Source organism: Mytilus trossulus, chromosome 2 (assembly GCF_036588685.1).
Source record: "Mytilus trossulus isolate FHL-02 chromosome 2, PNRI_Mtr1.1.1.hap1, whole genome shotgun sequence".
Taxonomy (NCBI): Eukaryota; Metazoa; Mollusca; class Bivalvia; order Mytilida; family Mytilidae; genus Mytilus; species Mytilus trossulus.
In genome coordinates, this window is record NC_086374.1 from 85,036,128 (window position 1) to 85,054,819 (window position 18,692).

Genomic DNA, 18,692 nt, shown 5'->3' on the forward strand with positions numbered 1-18,692 from the left:
CAGAATTTCATGAAACTTTGTAGATAATAAGGACATACTATGTACATGTAGATGTGCATAGGAGTTACACCCCTTTGAACTTCTTTGTCTCAATATACCACTTCAATATATAACATTTATCATTGATTAGATGACAAAAGTGGTCATATCTTGGTCACATAGTTCTCAATGAATTTTAAAACTCATATTTTCATCATCTTTTTTAAGCTACTTGATCAGTTATAACCAAATTTGGTCAGAATAGAAGTTCCTCTAAATATGATTAATATAATTCTCATTTGATGTTATTTATTATAAGATGATTGCAAATGACAGAACTATCCATAAAGACCAAAGGACATAGAAAAAAAAGTAACAAAACACAACATGAACTGGTAAAAATGAAGCAGTGATCAATGACAGATAACACAAAATAATATGAATTTTTAAGATTTGATTGAAAATTATTGCAGATTCTCTGTCTTAGAAGTTGCTGACAACAAATCTGTTGTGCCAGATGATCAAAGTTTTGGACCTCACAACAGACAGAAAAGAAGCTTCTTTAAAGGTTTAGATTTCAAACTGGCAGCTCCGTCAGTGGACTGGAGAGATGAACTTGGTTCTAAAGCTCTTGGGGGATCATTTGGGTTTGCCATGTCTAATTACTTAGCTCTGAATATAGGTGAGGGAATGTGATAGTATTTTAGTGGACTATTGCAGTCAATTTTATTAGTCATTTATTTTCAAAACTTTTAATTATAGTAGGTCATCGTAAGATAACATAGGCACATACTGTGAATTCATTAATATTCGTTGGATACTAATTTTCGAGGATTCTGTGGGAACAGGAGAACCACAAATGGGAATGTATCCAAACTTGGCCAAATACACAAAATTAAATATCCATGAATATGCAAATTTTGCTCAAACCACGAAGATTGGCACCCACGAAAATAAATGAATCCACAGTATGTATACTTCCTTACTTTTACTTTCAGTATGTTTATTATTATATCCCACATCTGGGTTTTTCAATGTTCAGAAAGAGTGTAAAAGTTAGATAAATAAATGTAACTATCTCAATCTGGTTACTTCTACATCTATGGAGAGATGTTTTTTTGGCAATTATACCACTTCTTCCTATTTTATAATGAATAAAAAAGTTAATTGGGTTTCAATAAGTAATGTTTCCAATTTAAAAAAAAAATTATAAACAGAAAATGACAATGAGGTCAAAGTGATAATTCAACAAAAGGCAGAAGAAAACATTCAATCAACCTTTGTTTGCTAAAATTGAGAATGGAAATGGCCAATGTGTCAAAGAGACCACATATTATCCACTAAAGAGCACAAAACAGCCCAAGGTCATCAATTGGTCTCAAACACAGCAAAAAATCACGCACCCAGAGGCATGATTGATTGAGTATTTATGTTCCTTTAGCCAACACAGATTTTTTTTCTTTCTTGTAGAATCATTGAAAGCTTGCATTTTAATTTACTTTAACATTTTCATGATTTTATGATATATGTATAATTAATTACTAGAAGTTATTGCTGTTTTAAGAGTTGCTTTCCAGATTTGTGATTATTTATGATTATATATGTAACTTACAGCTGTTGTGTATTTCTATAGATTCATTCCTTAAAAACATGTAATCACATTTCAACATGTTTTTTGTGATTTATTCATGTTGCTCTAAACATAACCGTCTTGTTATTTTCTTTCATCATTCCAGCTCCATTGTCAGGCTCTGTAAGTGTTACCATACATGATGAAGCCTATGCCATACTACATTTAGGAGTTGTTGGTGTCAATATTGACGTTATAAAGGCAAGAATTTGCTTCAAAGGAGACACTTCATACAACATTAACATCTTGCAGGTAATTTCTACATTATAAAAAATTGTAACATAAAAAAAAAATCCTAAATTATTATCATCATGAAAATTATATTATATTTATAATATAGCCATTAAATAGAAAGAGGTTAAGTGTCATTAAATCTAGTTCACCATTTTGGAAAAAACATTCATAAGTTTTCTGTCAAGATATTATACATGTATCACATCCTGATACCCAGACTGAAATTAAAAATTACCAATGTGTCTTAACAACAACCTATTCCTGCAATGAAATATGTATTGTAAGACTTACAATGTTTTATGAACATAAATTAAACATTACTCAGTAAAAAAATATTTTGTAGGAAAATGAACTTAAAACAATGTCCAATGTTGCAACAAGATTTGATAAAATTTTGCCTACAATACTAGGAGGCATTAATGCTGGTGTCAAGAAGATAAAAGACTTAATCGAAGGAAAAGTTCATTTAAATGATTTAGTTCTAAAATTTGTGAGTTCCTTAACACAGCTTCCAAAGAAGGTAAGCTTTTTTTTTTATTTTCCAATTTTTGTCTCTCCTTGACAGAGTCAAAAAGCGAAACATAGATATGCTGTTTCCAGGGTCGGCAACGTCAACAATGTATTAGTTTGTGATTAGGTCTTGTTTATGGTGAACCACAAGTGGAAGGTCAATCATATTTGGTATGCAGTTGTATAAGCATTGGCATATATCTTATTTCAATGAAGATTATATGGCCCTGTCCCCTCAGTCAAGGTATATTGACTTGGAAACTTTTGCTTATTTTACATGTATTAGTTTGTGATTAGGTCAGTTTATGGGGAACTACAAATGGTAGGTCAATGATATGTGGTATGCAGTTGTGTAAGCAAGCAACGGCAAACCTCATTTCCCTGGAGATAATTTAGCTCCACTCCTTAGTCGTGGTCTATTGACTTTGAAACTTTTGCTTATTTTACATGTATTAGTTTGTGATTAGGTCAGTTTATGGGGAACCACAAGTGGTAGGTCAATGATATTTGGTATGTAGTTGTGTAAGCATCGGCATATATCTCATTTCCATGGAAATAGTTTTGCTCCGCCCCTTAGCATACCTGTCAACCTGTGACGACGAAAATGCAGGTCATGACCTGCATTGAAGAATAAAATCTCTGGTCATAAGGCGTACAAACTTTTTCAAGCTGAATTTCAGTATTTTGGGTACTTTTTTCTTATAATTTAAATCAATGTTGCCAAAAGATCAATGCATGTTCACTTAGTTAAGTAATTTTAAATCTTATTAATTGTTATTTCATTGCAGTTATAAAAGATTTTTTATAAATTTGTGTAATACAGTCTTAAGTTCCTATGATGAAAATTTAACCTCAAATATAATTATAAGGTTATATTTTTCAAATTTAATTTTTAAAATTTGGAGGCCAGCTTTTTAGCCTTATAAATATTTCATCAACAAATTTTAATTGAACTTATTCTATGATAAAATAAAGTAATACAGTTAAAGGAAGTATAGATGAAAAAATAAAAAAATCAACTTTTTTTTAAAAATTGTATAAAGGTATAAAAATAATGAAAAGTTATATTACAATATGTATTTGAATTTTATTTTTTCAAGATTTAATCTTTTTCACCCAAAAAACGTAAATATCAGGAATAATTTTGAATGGTGACAAATAAGGGGAATTAACTCTAGTTGAAATATGTTTGTAAAACAAGTGCAATTTATTTACGACCTTAAGCTAAGGTAATTGGTGTTAATTAACAGTGTGTTTGACACCAAAGCTGTCAAGTGAAGCCATACACTTAATGGGTCACTAAATTTGACAGTTTACACAGCTAAAGGAACTTCCTGTTCATCAGGAAGAATTACGAATCTGCCGATATTTCAAAGGTATATTACTTATGAAATCAATCTCAAGGCTAAGAAATACGGGTGAAAACAGGTCATTTTCGGAATTCACGGGTGATCCCTCAGAATTATGAAAATCTCCGGTCATACCCACAGAATACAGGTCAGTTGACAGGTATGCCTTAGTCATGGTCTATTCACTTTGAAAATTTTTCTAAGTTATCATGTATTTGTTTGTGATTAGGTCAATTCAAAGCGAACAATTAGTGATAGGCCAATGTTAATTGGTATTCAGTTGTATAAGCATTGGCACATCTCATTTCCATGGTGAATATTTGGCCTCACCTTTCAGTCACAGTCTAATGACCTTTGAAAATTATCTTAGTTGACATGTATTAAATTGTGATTAGGTCAGTTTAAGATGAACTGCTAATGTTAAGTTAATGATAATTTATATGCAAATTTATTGGCATTTGCAAGTATCGTTTCCGTGGCTTCCATGGAGATTATATAGCCCCACCCCCTTTTATTGACTTAAAAACTTTTCTATAGTTTACTAGTTATGTTTGTATTTAGATTTGGGAACAACTTATGATAAGTCAATGGTCATGATGGTATTTGATATTCAGTTGTATAAGCATTTGCACATCTCATTAACATGGAGATTGTTTAGCCATGTAACTCAGTCATGGTTCATTAACTTTGAATATTTTCATGACTTGTGTAAAATGTTAAGTATTGCTATTTTGATTTCAACATTTGCATAATCAAAATTACAAAAAGGCAAGACATATATCTGTGATAACAGATTATTATTGAAATCTGTACATTTGTATGTATGGAAAACATGGAATACCGGTACCTTATCCTGGCCTTGTTGATGTTGCTATCAACATGTTAATATATTTCTGTTTATTTAATTTAAATCTTTATTGTCATTGCACTCTAAGTTTATGTGTCACAGCATTATAAGATAAAACAAACAATATCAACAAGATCAATGTTTATACATTATGAAAATAAATATTCCAAGAGCCCCATTACTTTAATACAATGTAGTTCTTTAGACTGTTCTAAAAAGTATTGAAGCTAATTTACTTGAATCTGTGATCTTGGGTTGCGAATATATGTAATTTTATCTTTATCAATACTTTATCAATACTGCAGAGTCGATTCATTTTTATGAGAGGCATATGGCTGCATATTGTTTGCGTTTTGTAGGTAGCTGATTTAAGAAGTGTTGCAATGAAAGCAATGAAAAAGTTTGGTGAATATGATCCAAAAGATTTGCCACCTTTTATGAAACCTGTAGAAAATCTTGTATCAAGAGTGCAGACGTTTCTGAATCGTTTAAAATCAGATGTTCTTGTGTTTTTTAATGTAAGCAATTTAATGATTATTAATTTATGGAATTAATCATTGTGTGCAGTTTATTGAAAACAACTTCATTAGATAATGTTTAGTGGTGAAAAAATTTTGGCTACCAAAAAATAGATTTGCAGTTGTTTTATAGATAATGACAAGACTGGTACCCAAAAATTGACAGTTTTGTTATCAACAACATTTTCTTGTCCTATTCAAGGCCATGTACCAGTATAAATAAAATTCTGAAAATTACTTCCCCACAAGATAATTGAATTATTAACCTTGCATAATCTTTTTGAATAATATAAATGTAATCATTAACTTTACCATATCACCAAAATTTTGATTTGTACTTATTTTACAAGTGTGGAAAAAATGATGACATTCAAAATTTTGAATTTAGAGTTCAAGTAATCCTAAAACTTGAATTTGTTGTATTTATCTGATTAAGTCTCTGACATATTTATTTATAGAAAAATGGGATACGGAATGTTACACAAAAGCATACATGGGACCCAAGGAAGGCACTTTGAAATCTCCACTTTGGATGGGTGTCAATTATAGTGTGGTAATTGTGAAAGTCTTAATTTGCCTTTTTAGATGGTTACCCAATTTTCCATTTCCTGTTTTTCCAGTAATTTCTAAATGGAACAGTCCTAACTTGTTCTAAAGTGAATTACATATCTTGCTGCTTGGAAAAGTGACTTGAAACTTAATGACTTTACACAAAAATTAGTGAAGCAATTTGCTATCCTTTATCACAAAATAATCTCATTTAATGTTTGTTTGATATAATTTGTAGCAACTCTTTGAAACGGTCACCATAACAGTACCAGAGAATGCTAGAATCATCTTCAAGTCTTTAGGAGACATTATAGATGGATTCAAGAGATTTATCAAAGATCCAGTGCAATCAATAGCCAGAATAGGGAAAGGAGTATTACAGTAAGTTAATAATGAAAACATTACGGACAACATCAAAAGTTTGATGTCGGATAAAAAAAACTGACTTCACAAATTGTTTTTAAGGACCCTCTTGTTAGCCTAATATGTAAAAAAAAATCAATTATCTTGTATGATATCGATTACTAAAACCAAAAAATTGATGTATGGTACCATTTTTTTCTTCCATCCCCAAACTATGTGAATACAGTTTTTTTTCTGACATCAAACTATTGATTTTGTCCCTTATTACATGTTCTGAAATGAAGTTGAAGATGTTTATTTGACAAACACTTGAAAATGTCACCCTGCTTATGAATGAAGTGTTTAAAATAATCACTCAGTCTTAGTTCATATTTTTTTTGGGGAAAAACCATTAACAGTAGAGAACATTAAAAAAAAGGTACATTTTTGGATCAAATTGGTCCTGTAATCAAATATATTTCAAAGCATCTCTAATTTTTTTAACACTTAAATATTGAAACTATGTACTTAAATATTACATTGCAGTATTTTTTATTAAATATTCCCTTTTGATGTGTTGTATAGCCATAAAATGACAGTAAATTTTGTATGATGGCAAAATTATGGAAATCTTGACTATTTACTTGAAAATGCTCAGAAATAATATGGAGCTCGACCAAAGTCTAAAAAAATATAAAAACAGAAAGTGTATTTTGAGTTTACTTATGCAATGCTTGTGCTTTATGTTAATGGAGGCAAGACCAAGAGTTCTCCTTATCCCTTACAAAATGTGTAAATTTAAAAAGCTCAATTATCTAATAGACTATAACTTAACTTACATGAGAGAGCAAAGTAGTGAGTGTCAATGAAATTATATGGCTTGCTAAAAAATAAACAAATAACACACAAATATCAGATATATAAATTATTTATCTGTACTTTGCAAAGGGCAATACATGTATACTCTTGTTCCAAATCTGCATATTGACAAAAACCTTACCCTGAGTTGTCTTATTGGACATGGATGTGAGCTGTAAAGGTCCGAATTCTTATATTTTCAGTTATTTTTATAATCAAACCATTGTAATTTTTGGATATTTTACAGAATTTATGCATCAGTGAAGAACTTGATAGAGGCAAAACACAAAACACAGGAAGCTTGTTCCTTTCTTAAAGGTAGTTAGATTGTATCTACAAATATGAAATATAATCTTTAAAAAAAAAGAATGAGAACAGCATTTATATCTTGAATTAATCCCAATGTATTCATATTGCAGTTTGCTTAAAATGCATTTACACATTTCAAAAAGTTAAGTTAATCAATTTTCTGTAGTTCATTCATATTAAAAGTAAATGTGTTTGTCTTTGATATGATAAATGAAACTTTATATTTATTCAGCTCAAAGGACATTAATAACTCTTCAGCAGCCCTGGAATCAAACCAGCTTGCTGGCAAAATAACTAATGTAGTTGAAGAGCATTGAAAACCAAAAGTTCAATCTAGCATAGGTCATCCATGCCTTTCTAGGGATAGAATGTCATTAGTGTTTCAAATAATTTTTACTTTTTATCAAAAGTAAATTTACTAAAGATGACCATATCATTTGTATTTTATCCATTTTGTTGGCTCTTGCAATATCGCATTTACAATGTATCATTAATTCGTTAAAATTAACTTATTAGACAAATGATTAGGTAAGGCAATTTTTTGTTATTGATGATTATGAATTTATTGAGATTCAGATGTCTTCTCTTATTTTTTGTTGTTGGGTGTGCTGTTTAGTGATGCTGTGTTTTCAGCAGTCTCTACTTCATATTTCTGTGAAAATGTTTCAGATACACAACCATACTGGTTAGAGTTGACTGAAATAGTTGAAATGGTTGACTTATCAGTGAAGGTCATGAAAACAGCAAAAGCTAAAAGTAAGGCTTGGGTGGAAGAAAAGATTGGAGAAGCAGAAGATACTATTTACCAATTTACTAAGGGAAAATTATCATTGGTAAGAGTTGTCATTTAACAATGTTGGAGTTCTTTAACCTATTTTTATATACCTATCTAGAATATTAGCTATTAGCTATTGAAATCACTTGCTGTATTTGTCCATAGTCTGTTCATCTTTTTGTTGTTGTTGGCATCCTTTAACTTTTAAAAAAATCCTCTCTGAAACTACTTGGCTAATTAAAACCAAACTTGGCCACAATCATCATAGTTTTGAAAATGTGTCTGATATTCCCACCTGCTCAACATGGCCAACTGGGCTAAAAATAGAACATACAGGTTAATGCATATTTTGTCTAGTGCCTTTAAAACCATTTTGGATAAGAAAATCAGACAGGACAGAACTGTTAAAAATGTTATGATCTACATACATGACATAGTGTTTATTTTGTCGAAAATTGACAAACAATTCCTGTTTCAAGATCTTGCCTGTACGGAACATTTTTTTACCATTTTTATTTCTTTTTTATCTATTTTCTTTAATGCTGTCATGAAAAGAGAGAATTTTATATTACCAAAATGATCAGCAAGACAAGATCTTTAAAAAAGTCAGCATGGCAAAAATCACAACTACATTATACATTAAATGATGATTTTTTTTTACATTTTTCTCAGCACTTGGAGTCCGGTGTCGTTAACTTTTACAAAAATCTTCTCCTCTGAAACTACCGGGCCAAATTAAACCAAACTTGGCCACAATCATCATTGGGGTATCTAGTTAAACAAATGTGTCCGGTGAACCGGTAAACCAACCAAGATGGCCGCCATGGCTAAAAATAGAACATAGGGGTAAAATGCAGTTTTTGGCTTATAACTCAAAAACAAAAGCATTTAGAGCAAATCTGACATGGGGTAAAATTGTTCATCAGGTCAAGATCTATCTGCCCTGAAATTTTCAGATGAATCGGACAACCTGTTGTTGGGTTGCTGCCCCTGAATTGGTAATTTTAAGGAAATTTTACTGTTTTTGGTTATTATCTTGAATATTATTATAGATAGAGATAAACTGTAAACAGCAATAATGTTCAGCAAAGTAAGATTTACAAATAAGTCAACATGACTGAAATGGTCAGTTGACCCCTTTAGGAGTTATTGCCCTTTATAGTCAATTTTTAACCATTTTTCGTAAATCTTAGTTATCTTTTAGAAAAATCTTCTCCTCTAAAACTACTGGGCCAAACTAAACCAAACTTGGCCACAATCATCATTGGGATATCTAGTTTAAAAAATGTGTCCGGTGACCCGGCCAACTAACCAAAATGGCCGCCACTGCTAAAAATAGAACATAGGGGTAACATGCAGTTTTTGGCTTATAACTCAAAAACCAAAGCATTTTGAGCAAATCTGACATGGGGGAAAATTGTTCATCAGGTCAAGATCTATCTGCCCTGAAATTTCAGATGAATCAGACAACCTGTTGTTGGGTTGCTGCCCCTGAATTGGTAATTTTAAGGAAATTTTGCTGTTTTTGGTTATTATCTTGAATATTATTATAGATAGAGATAAACTGTAAACAGCAATAATGTACAGCAAAGTAAGACCTAAAGAAGTCATCATGACCAAAATGGTCAATTGACCCCTAAGGAGTTATTGCCCTTTATAGAGTCATTTTTTTAACAATTTTCACAAATTTGTAAAATTTTACTAACATTTTCCACTGTAACTACTTGGCCAAGTTCATTATAGATAGAGATAATTGTAAGCAGCAAGAATGTTCAGTAAAGTAAGATCTACAAACACGTCACCATCACCAAACCACAATTTTGTCTTGAATCCATCTGTGTCCTTTGTTTAGTATTCACATAGACCAAGGTGAGCGACACAGGCTCTTTAGAGCCTCTAGTTCTTTGCTATTTTGCCTTCATGAAAACTATAATAGATTATAGAGAAATTTTAAGTAGTAAAAAGGATAAGCAAGACAAGATCTTACAATATGTCAACCTGGTAAGGAAAAAAAGGAGAATTTTAGTCATATATAAAAATTAAGTCCACAATATTTTAAAGTGGCCATCGATGAAGATGCACATAGATTCAGGTGAGTGACACAAGCTCTTTATTTTTCCTCTAGAATTTGTACAAATACAATGTGGAAAAAATCAACTTTTCTTAAAACCTCAATATATTGATAGAATCTTTAAATTTTCTTGACACTTTTGTGATTAACTCACTTTTCTTGATATTAAAAATAATTTTACTGAAATTTAGCGTGATGTCAGACAGAGCATTGTAGCAGAAATACAATTAACAGTGGATGAACTGATGGCAGCATTACAAGGACTGACTGGTTTTGCTGCACCGTTTTTTGAAATTTACAAGCATTTCTTTTCCTTAGTGAAATCAGTTAAGGAAGCTTACAGCATTTTGAAAGAAGGGTATGTTTAAAGTCATATGAATCAAGATTTTGTAATATAATAAGGTTAAGGAAATTATTTGACCAAACACACTTGTGCTGTGCTGTGGCTAAGCTCTTACAAGAGGTAGTTAAAGTCATTGCATACTTTAAGTAATGTGGTGTACTAATGACCTAATATTATAAGTTATATGGTTAGCTACTGACCCCCTACTGATCCATAGAGGATTTTATTCACCCTCTATGGATCTGCAGGGGGTCAGTAGTTAACCGTATAACAAATTTATCTGTGGAAAAATAAACAATGAAACACAACTACATTAATAGATGACGTCACCATTATCGCTTTATGACCCCCCCTATGAAGTTTACTAACCCCATAAGGTCTCAAAGGGGGTCACGTCGTGACAATGTTAAACAAATCACACCTGGATAATTTACCCACAGTGCGATAAGGTATATATATGAGGTCATGTAAATTCCATATGGGGTGAGAGCTTCGTTAGCACACTGTAAGGAATTTATCGTACCAATTATCATAACATGTGGAATTTAGACTAGTGGCCTATCAAAGTGATCAAGTTTTCAATATTAAGAACCTACTTCCATTGGTCTATACGAATACAAATTCCAGCACTAACAACTTGTTACTTTTAATACGTTTTCTGCATTTATTTCAATTTTTATGCCCCACCTACGATAGTAGAGGGGCATTATGTTTTCAGGTCTGTGGCTCTGTTCGTTCGTCCGTCCGTTCGTTCGTCCGTCTGTCTGTCTGTCCGTCCGTCCGCAGGTCAAAGTTTTTAGTCAAGGTAGTTTTTGATGAAGCTGAAGTCCAATCAACTAGAAACTTAGTACACTTGTTGCTTTTGGTATGATCTTTCTAATTTTAAAGCCAAATTAGACTTTTGACCCCAATTTCACAGTCAACTGAACATAGAAAATGAAAACGGGAGTTTCAGGTTCAAGTTTTTGGTCAATGTAGTTTTTGATGAAGCTGATATTCCAATCAACTTGAAACTTAGTACACTTGCTGCTTATGATATGATCTTTCTAATATTAAAGCCAAATTAGACTTTTAACCCAATTTCACGGTTCATGAAACATGAAAAATGATAGTGCCAGTGGGGCATCCATGTACTTTGGACACATTCTTGTTCATCATCAATTTTTTCGTCTGTTGAAACCTTCAGATTCTTTCTCAATACTGTGTTGTTTTTACAAAGGGACATAACAACACTACAAACGGTATATTGAAATAAACCACACCTACTAACACAATATAAAATATACACTGTCTCCTCATGATTACTTTTAACCAATCATATTTCTAGAAATGTATTGGAGGTAAGATAAGGAAAAATATATGAGTGTTAGGACACAGGCAGACAATAATTCAATAGTAATAAAACTTGGAAAATAACAGTAATTATCATACAGATAGCGAACCAAAAAAATAATCAATACACATATCTCCATTTATTTATGATCTGAATGTACCGGTAATGGCTTTAGACAAAAATTATATATTATATATCATAAAAAAGATATATTAAATGATTGTAGATATGAATCAGCAATGTCTACATTAGCTTCTATATTCGGTCCTAAAGCCAACAGAGATTTTCCCAATGTCACACGTTTGAGTGGAGGTAGGTGTGGCTATGATGGTTTCTATCCCGCTGGTGACAAAGGAGGAGTTGACTTGAAAATAAATCCTGGAGCAACAGTAAGTATTACGAAACAGATTATGAATGATCATTCAGCCATTTAATTGAATTAAAGGAGTAGAAGATACAATTTAGATTATGGAGATGATTTTATAAAACAAATTACATTTAATTGGTCAATAGATAAAAATTCAGTGAAGTTTTAGTCAGCAACTTTATGTTAACCTAACATTATTTTATTTTACACATGACATCCAAGTTAAAAACTTTCCGCACATATTTCTCAGGAACTTCATTACAAGGATTTCTGAAATTTGGTTTTAGGGTTAACATAAGTCAGCTACACTGTGTGATGTGTTTTCAAATTCATCACTAGACAACTTCCTGTTAACCGTCAAGTATTTGGACAGGGGTATCATCAATGAGCAGTAGCTCGCTGATTCACTTATGATTTTTTGCATGACAGATGTTGGCTCTGTATTTAATTGATTTATTGCCTTAATTTTGAATGCATTTAGATTTTTATTACCCATTTATGGGAATTATGTTTTCTTGTCTGTGCATCCGTTCGTCCTTATGTTCGTTCGTTCGTCTGTTTGTTTGTCTATCTGTCCCCTTTAGGTTAAAGTTTTTGATGGAGGTTTTTCTTGATGAAGTTGAAGTTCAATCAACTTGAAACTTAGTTAACATGTTCCCTATGATATTATCTTTCTAACTTTAATGCCAAATTAGAGTTTTTTTTTAATTTCATGGTCCACTGAACATAGAAAAAGATAGTGTGGATGGGGCATCCTTTAACTTGGAACACATTCTAGTTTTTAAATCAGTTAAGTTTCTTATACTTCAAGTGAATAGAATGTCTATAGATATAAAACCTTGACAACAGTTTAATTAAAATATTTTTTTATTTTTAGGTAGTTTCACCTTTTCCAGGATTAATAATGCGGACTAATAATGCAAATGAAATCATTATTCAAACATCTGGAGGTTTTCTGAAAGATATAGAAATTATCATAAAGAATGTAAAACCAAATGGTGATATCTTGCATCCAAATGATGACCTCTATATTAACAAACTAGTAAGTGTCATGTGACATTTCAGAAGATACTAAAAGCAAGTCGGTGTTGCGACATTTGTCAGAAGGTACACATATAAAAAAATGATAAGATTTGGATGAAGATGACAAATTTTACAAAATCTATGTATTGACAAGTTTTACAAAATCATTTTATCAAATATTAAGATTTTTTGAGTCTATGACAGTATTTTAAATTTTTACACTTTAAAGATTTGTTATAAGATATAAACATTTATTTTTGTTAATATACTTTGAACAAATATCTAGGTTGCTGCAGGAGAACCTATTGGAACGGCATCTAGATCATCATGTGACAATCATATTACTGTTATCTTCCGTAAGAATGGAGGTTATATAGATCCAACTGGATTCCTACAAAAAAGAGGCATTAAACTACAGCCATGGCATCAAACGTGTGATGACTATATGTTAAAGTTTATGGTAAGGACAAGATACTTGTTATATTTTACCAAAATTTTCTTGTCTGTCTCAAAGTCTTAAGATATTGTACATGATTATCATTCTTCTGTATTGTATAAGCTGGATTTTCCATGTGCAATATGCCTTTCTTAGTTAACCTGAATGATATATTATGATATTAGTGATCTAAGACATGTTAAGGATCCACATTTATTAATCTTGAACAATTGCAAGCTAATTAAATTTCTAAACTAACAGTATTCACCAGGGTATCTTTTCATGCCACCTTAAAAAGGGAAAAGAATTCAAAACCTTATAACAAAAGAACAATTCTGAAAACTCAGTCAATTTATGAATAAAATGTAATTTCATATAATTTTTGAGCTAAAAATTACCCTCTGTCCTTAATTACCATTTATTTGGTAGACTACTTAAACAAATGCTTTTATTTGTACGTTGATGGTCAGATTGATACAAACAAAAACATCATTATTTTTGAAAATAAAATTTAAGAATAAATATTCAAGACCAAAAAGATTTTCAATGGATAATTTATTATATTAGTTATACCAGTTAAAATCATCTTGAGATTAGTTTTGACCATGCATCACCCTTTTCTATGTAAGAAGTTGCCTGTACCAAGTCAGAAATATGACAGTTGTTATCCATTCGTTTGATATGTTTGCGCTTTCGAATTTACCATTAGACTACAGACTAGGGACTTAATTAAATTTTCACTAGTTTAATAGACCTAGCTTTTTTTTTAATAACTGTAATTGCATATTCTAAAAAGTGATAAATAGCAAGAAATTTTTGAGTAATATTTTATATATAAAAACTAGTTACTGTCCACTAAATGATAGAACTTTCAGCCAAATTTGTATATTCTTGTCATGTTTTACTAATGTGTATCATGCACAGTACTGAAATCTTTTATGTTTAGGGTGAGACTATTGACGCAGGTTCAATTATCGGAGAAGATGGAAGGAAAATAAAAGACACCAGTGAACAGTTGGTAAACCCAGAACCTGAAACTGAAGACATGCCAGACTTAGAAGATGATCCTCCAGGGGCAGATCTTGATCAAATTAAGAGTATGTACTACGTATACAGTTAATTGTACCAAATACCATTATTTAAAAAAAAACATCATGAAGAACTAATATTAATGATTATTAGTGATTACATATATTTACTTATAAATATGTGATTAATTGATTTTTGAAAAACTGATATTCACTGAGGTCAAAGGCTGAAGTGAATATCAGTTTTACAAAATTCAATTAAACAGCGTATTTATCAAAAACAAAAGACAGTTATTGTTTTAATCCATTTTCCAAGAGAAAACAATGTATTTAATGGATCATCAAATATTTACCAAACACAGATGTACTTCCAACATTTTACCATAATGTTACATTTAAAAATGCGGTGAATTTCACTTTTCTCCAGTTGAATATGCTTTTTTATTCACAATCCAATTCATTATGGGAAAAATTCTGAAATAATTCCAATATGGAATAATATCTATTATTGCAGGTGGTGGTATGTTTGGCAAGCTGAACCCAGGAAATATGGGATCCATAAATTTGAATTTTAAAGGTAAGACAAAGAAAGGTCAAAGATGTCAATAGAACAATACAAGTATGATTTTACTGAACTTTCTATACAATTATACATTGTATACACTAGTAACCCGAATTTAGCTTGAACGGACAAAAACGTGTTAACGCTATTTAAATGAGATTAATTGTTATTTGATAAAGATTGACAAAAATTAAAAAAAAAAATCAATTCATTTCAATTCATTTCAATTCATTTTAACGCCAGTCAAATAGATTTCTTTGCGGTGAATCAATTGAAATCAAGTTGCTGGTAATGTACGTCAAACTATTAGGCCACGCCCCCGTTCAACTATTTCAAACAGGCATCAATTCGTTTTAAACATCGTTGAGACCCGAGCTTTGACAGGTAAATCACTCAAGCAAGACAAACTTTATTTATTTATCGTTTTTTTTTTCCATCAAATTTTATCGAATTCAGTTAAATGTGTGTATTCTTAGTAAAGTCGCATGCTTCACAATTGTTAACAAATGAATGAACAATAGATGTGACATGTTAGAAATTTAAATAAAAACATTAAAATATTGATGCACGGTTTAAGAAATGTGAATCTGTTGAAAATAAAATAGTAAACTTGCAAACTTTCAATCCATTTGTTCTCATCGAGGTCCGCGTTCATGTTTCAATGCGATACGTAACATGAAAGTCCAATATGTTACAAATGTATAGACTCTACGATGTCCGAGTTCTGTCCGAAATAAATAATTGATAGCACTTATAAGACATAATGTTGGAATATTTGTCTTTTTTTGAAGTCGACACGTCTCCCTTTAGATGGCTTTCGGTTATTTCCGTAGTTCGGTTGCTGTCTCATTGGCGTATATCTTAAATCTCCTTTTTTTCGTGCATCGCTTATTTATCATGTGCACTGATGGCTGAAAAAAATCTGATCATATACCTCGATAGCACTGCCTGTCACGTTTCTTTTGCATCAAATAGAGCGGTTTGATTTGGATTTGAATGGGTTTTACTAAACGTCTAGTGGCAAATATTGCACCCATAATACAGCCATTATGTCAGTGGCACATCTGACGAAAATTCAAACCACAGATTACAAATGGTGCTGCCTTATACTCTAATATCAGTTACCCATTCGTGAACGTAATGGACGTATGATGAATGAAGTTCCATGTTTTATCTTTTATATAAAATTTAAAAGGTTAAACCGGGTTGAATTATTACATTTACAAAAAACACATTTTATTTTTTAAATAAATTCAACAACAATACAAGTATATTTTAAAAATTTAATTGACAATTTATATTGACCATTATATACATATAAAGACCGATGTCGATAACTCCATTGATCTTTTTTTATCGTTATATTTTTAGTACATAATAAATACAGGAGTTAATCATATCATAGAAAAAATATCAAACAACGTTAGTTAAGACACGATTGATAAAATCTAATGGTTTATATTTCAGTTTCGAATCAGATTTTTTTAGGCACCAGTGTTACTACTCATTTTGATAAACAGTGAGACGCTTACTTGCAATTCGGAATTGACGAAATAACGTAGCGAAATGACCGTACTTATAGATTATACTTTTGTTTTCCATCTTAATTGTATTGTCATTTTAGGGACCGTTATAGCTTGCTGTTCAATGAGGACCAAAGCTCCGTGTTGAGGTCGTACTTTTGACCTCTAATTAAATTATACCATGTGACTTGACGGAGAGTTGTTTCATTGGCACACATACCACATCTTCTTATTTATATTAAACGGGAGCAGTTTATTACATTTTCATTTAGATAAAAAAAAAATATAAAAATTCAGTGAATCAAATGAATTTGTAGCATATTGTTACATTCAAAAGTATTTAATTTTGATTGATAGTATACATTATTTCAATTGCATTGGTCCACAAATAATGCCCAGTGTCAAATATTACACATCGATGACCACTTAGATTAGTTACTTTAATTAAACTCATTTCCTTGGCTGGTAGTACACGCTTGTATTTTGTCCTTTAAAGTTAGTCTGTCGGTTTATTCATGGAAGTAATATTAAATATTAATGAATCACAGTTTAGGGAGAATTCTTCGTCATTTGCAAATAGATAAAAAAAAAATATGAAAATTTGCTTACGACTGAATTCAGGCCGAGAGAAATATGTTTTGTTTTATTTCAGATTACGATTGAATTCAGGCCGAGAGAAATATGTTTTGTTTTATTTCAGATTATTTAGTACATATACAAAAATATTCTTAATCTTTTACAATTTACAAATAAAATTTGATAGTGCTTTTTATGCACATGGTAGATGAAACCTGTATGATCTAATTTTTTTCAGAGGTCTGTGATATATTGAAAATAGTACATTCCGGAAAACACAATTCGCTATATAAAATGCTTGTAAAATTCCGTTACATGTGGTACGCTCATATTTAAATACCTTCCTATAAGAAAGTGAAGAAAACAGTTTTTGAAATTCACCTAAAAAGATTAAACGAATAGTTTAACTTATTTTTCAAATATCGAATACACAAATAAATCTCTAATTTATCCAAGCTTGAAATTTGTTTTTACTGACAGGTGTCTGCTGGTATTCGATTGGACATCAGTATCAATGTAGGCGTAACAGCCTATCATATTTATCCAATCAGCTGTCTTGTATGCGATGACATACGGTCCATTTAGTTTAGTTTTCCTTGTAATGAATTATAAATTAATTGCAATAAAAATTATTCAATTCACTATAAAGCAAACAATGTCTAGCCCAAAAATGACTTACATGACGCTATACTATATATATATATATACATATTATACTTAATAATTATTTACAAATTAAGACAGCGTAAAAAATAAAATAATAACATTAATAATAATTACTATTTAACGGTAGAGCTCTAGATTTAACGGGGTCTATTGTGCTATTAGTATGATAGTCCCAGCAATTTAAAAAAAAAAATGGTCATAAAAAAAAACGGTTGTGCTATTGTGGGCAAGGGACTTGCCGGTACGTCTAAAACCCACCCAGGCCGCTTTGGTGCACTAAGCCCTAAGACATTTATGGAACACTACAGCGAACTTTCTAGACAAATTTGAAATTGTCAGATAAAAAATAGCCAACGCTTATATTGAAGAATAAACAAGTCATGAAAAGAAATATTACTATACATTGTACGGACATTTTGACTAATTCACTAGCTTTGATACAGCGGAAGCAAAAACATCGAGCGTAGCCAAGATAAAAAAAAATAATAATGCTAAAATTATGTATTTTCAAATCAAAGGACAAAGCGTACGCAATGTCACCCGGAATCCGAATCTGACTGACTAGCAAATTACTACAAAATTAAACCAAAAAAAAGGAACAACGTATTTTAGAATCACGAAAAAAATGGATTTAGATTAGATTTGTGATCATTCGAATTTATTAAGACTTTTTAAAATATCTATTTCTAGGAACTTTTGTTTAGATCGAAATTAATAAAGTTCATATATAAGTATGTGGTACAGCTCACACCGATAAATATATTACGGCATATTCATATAGAATTGCAAATAAACCTTTCAATAATGAATTCTTATAAGCTGATTTTAAAGCTCATAATATAAGAGATATGGGATATAATTCAA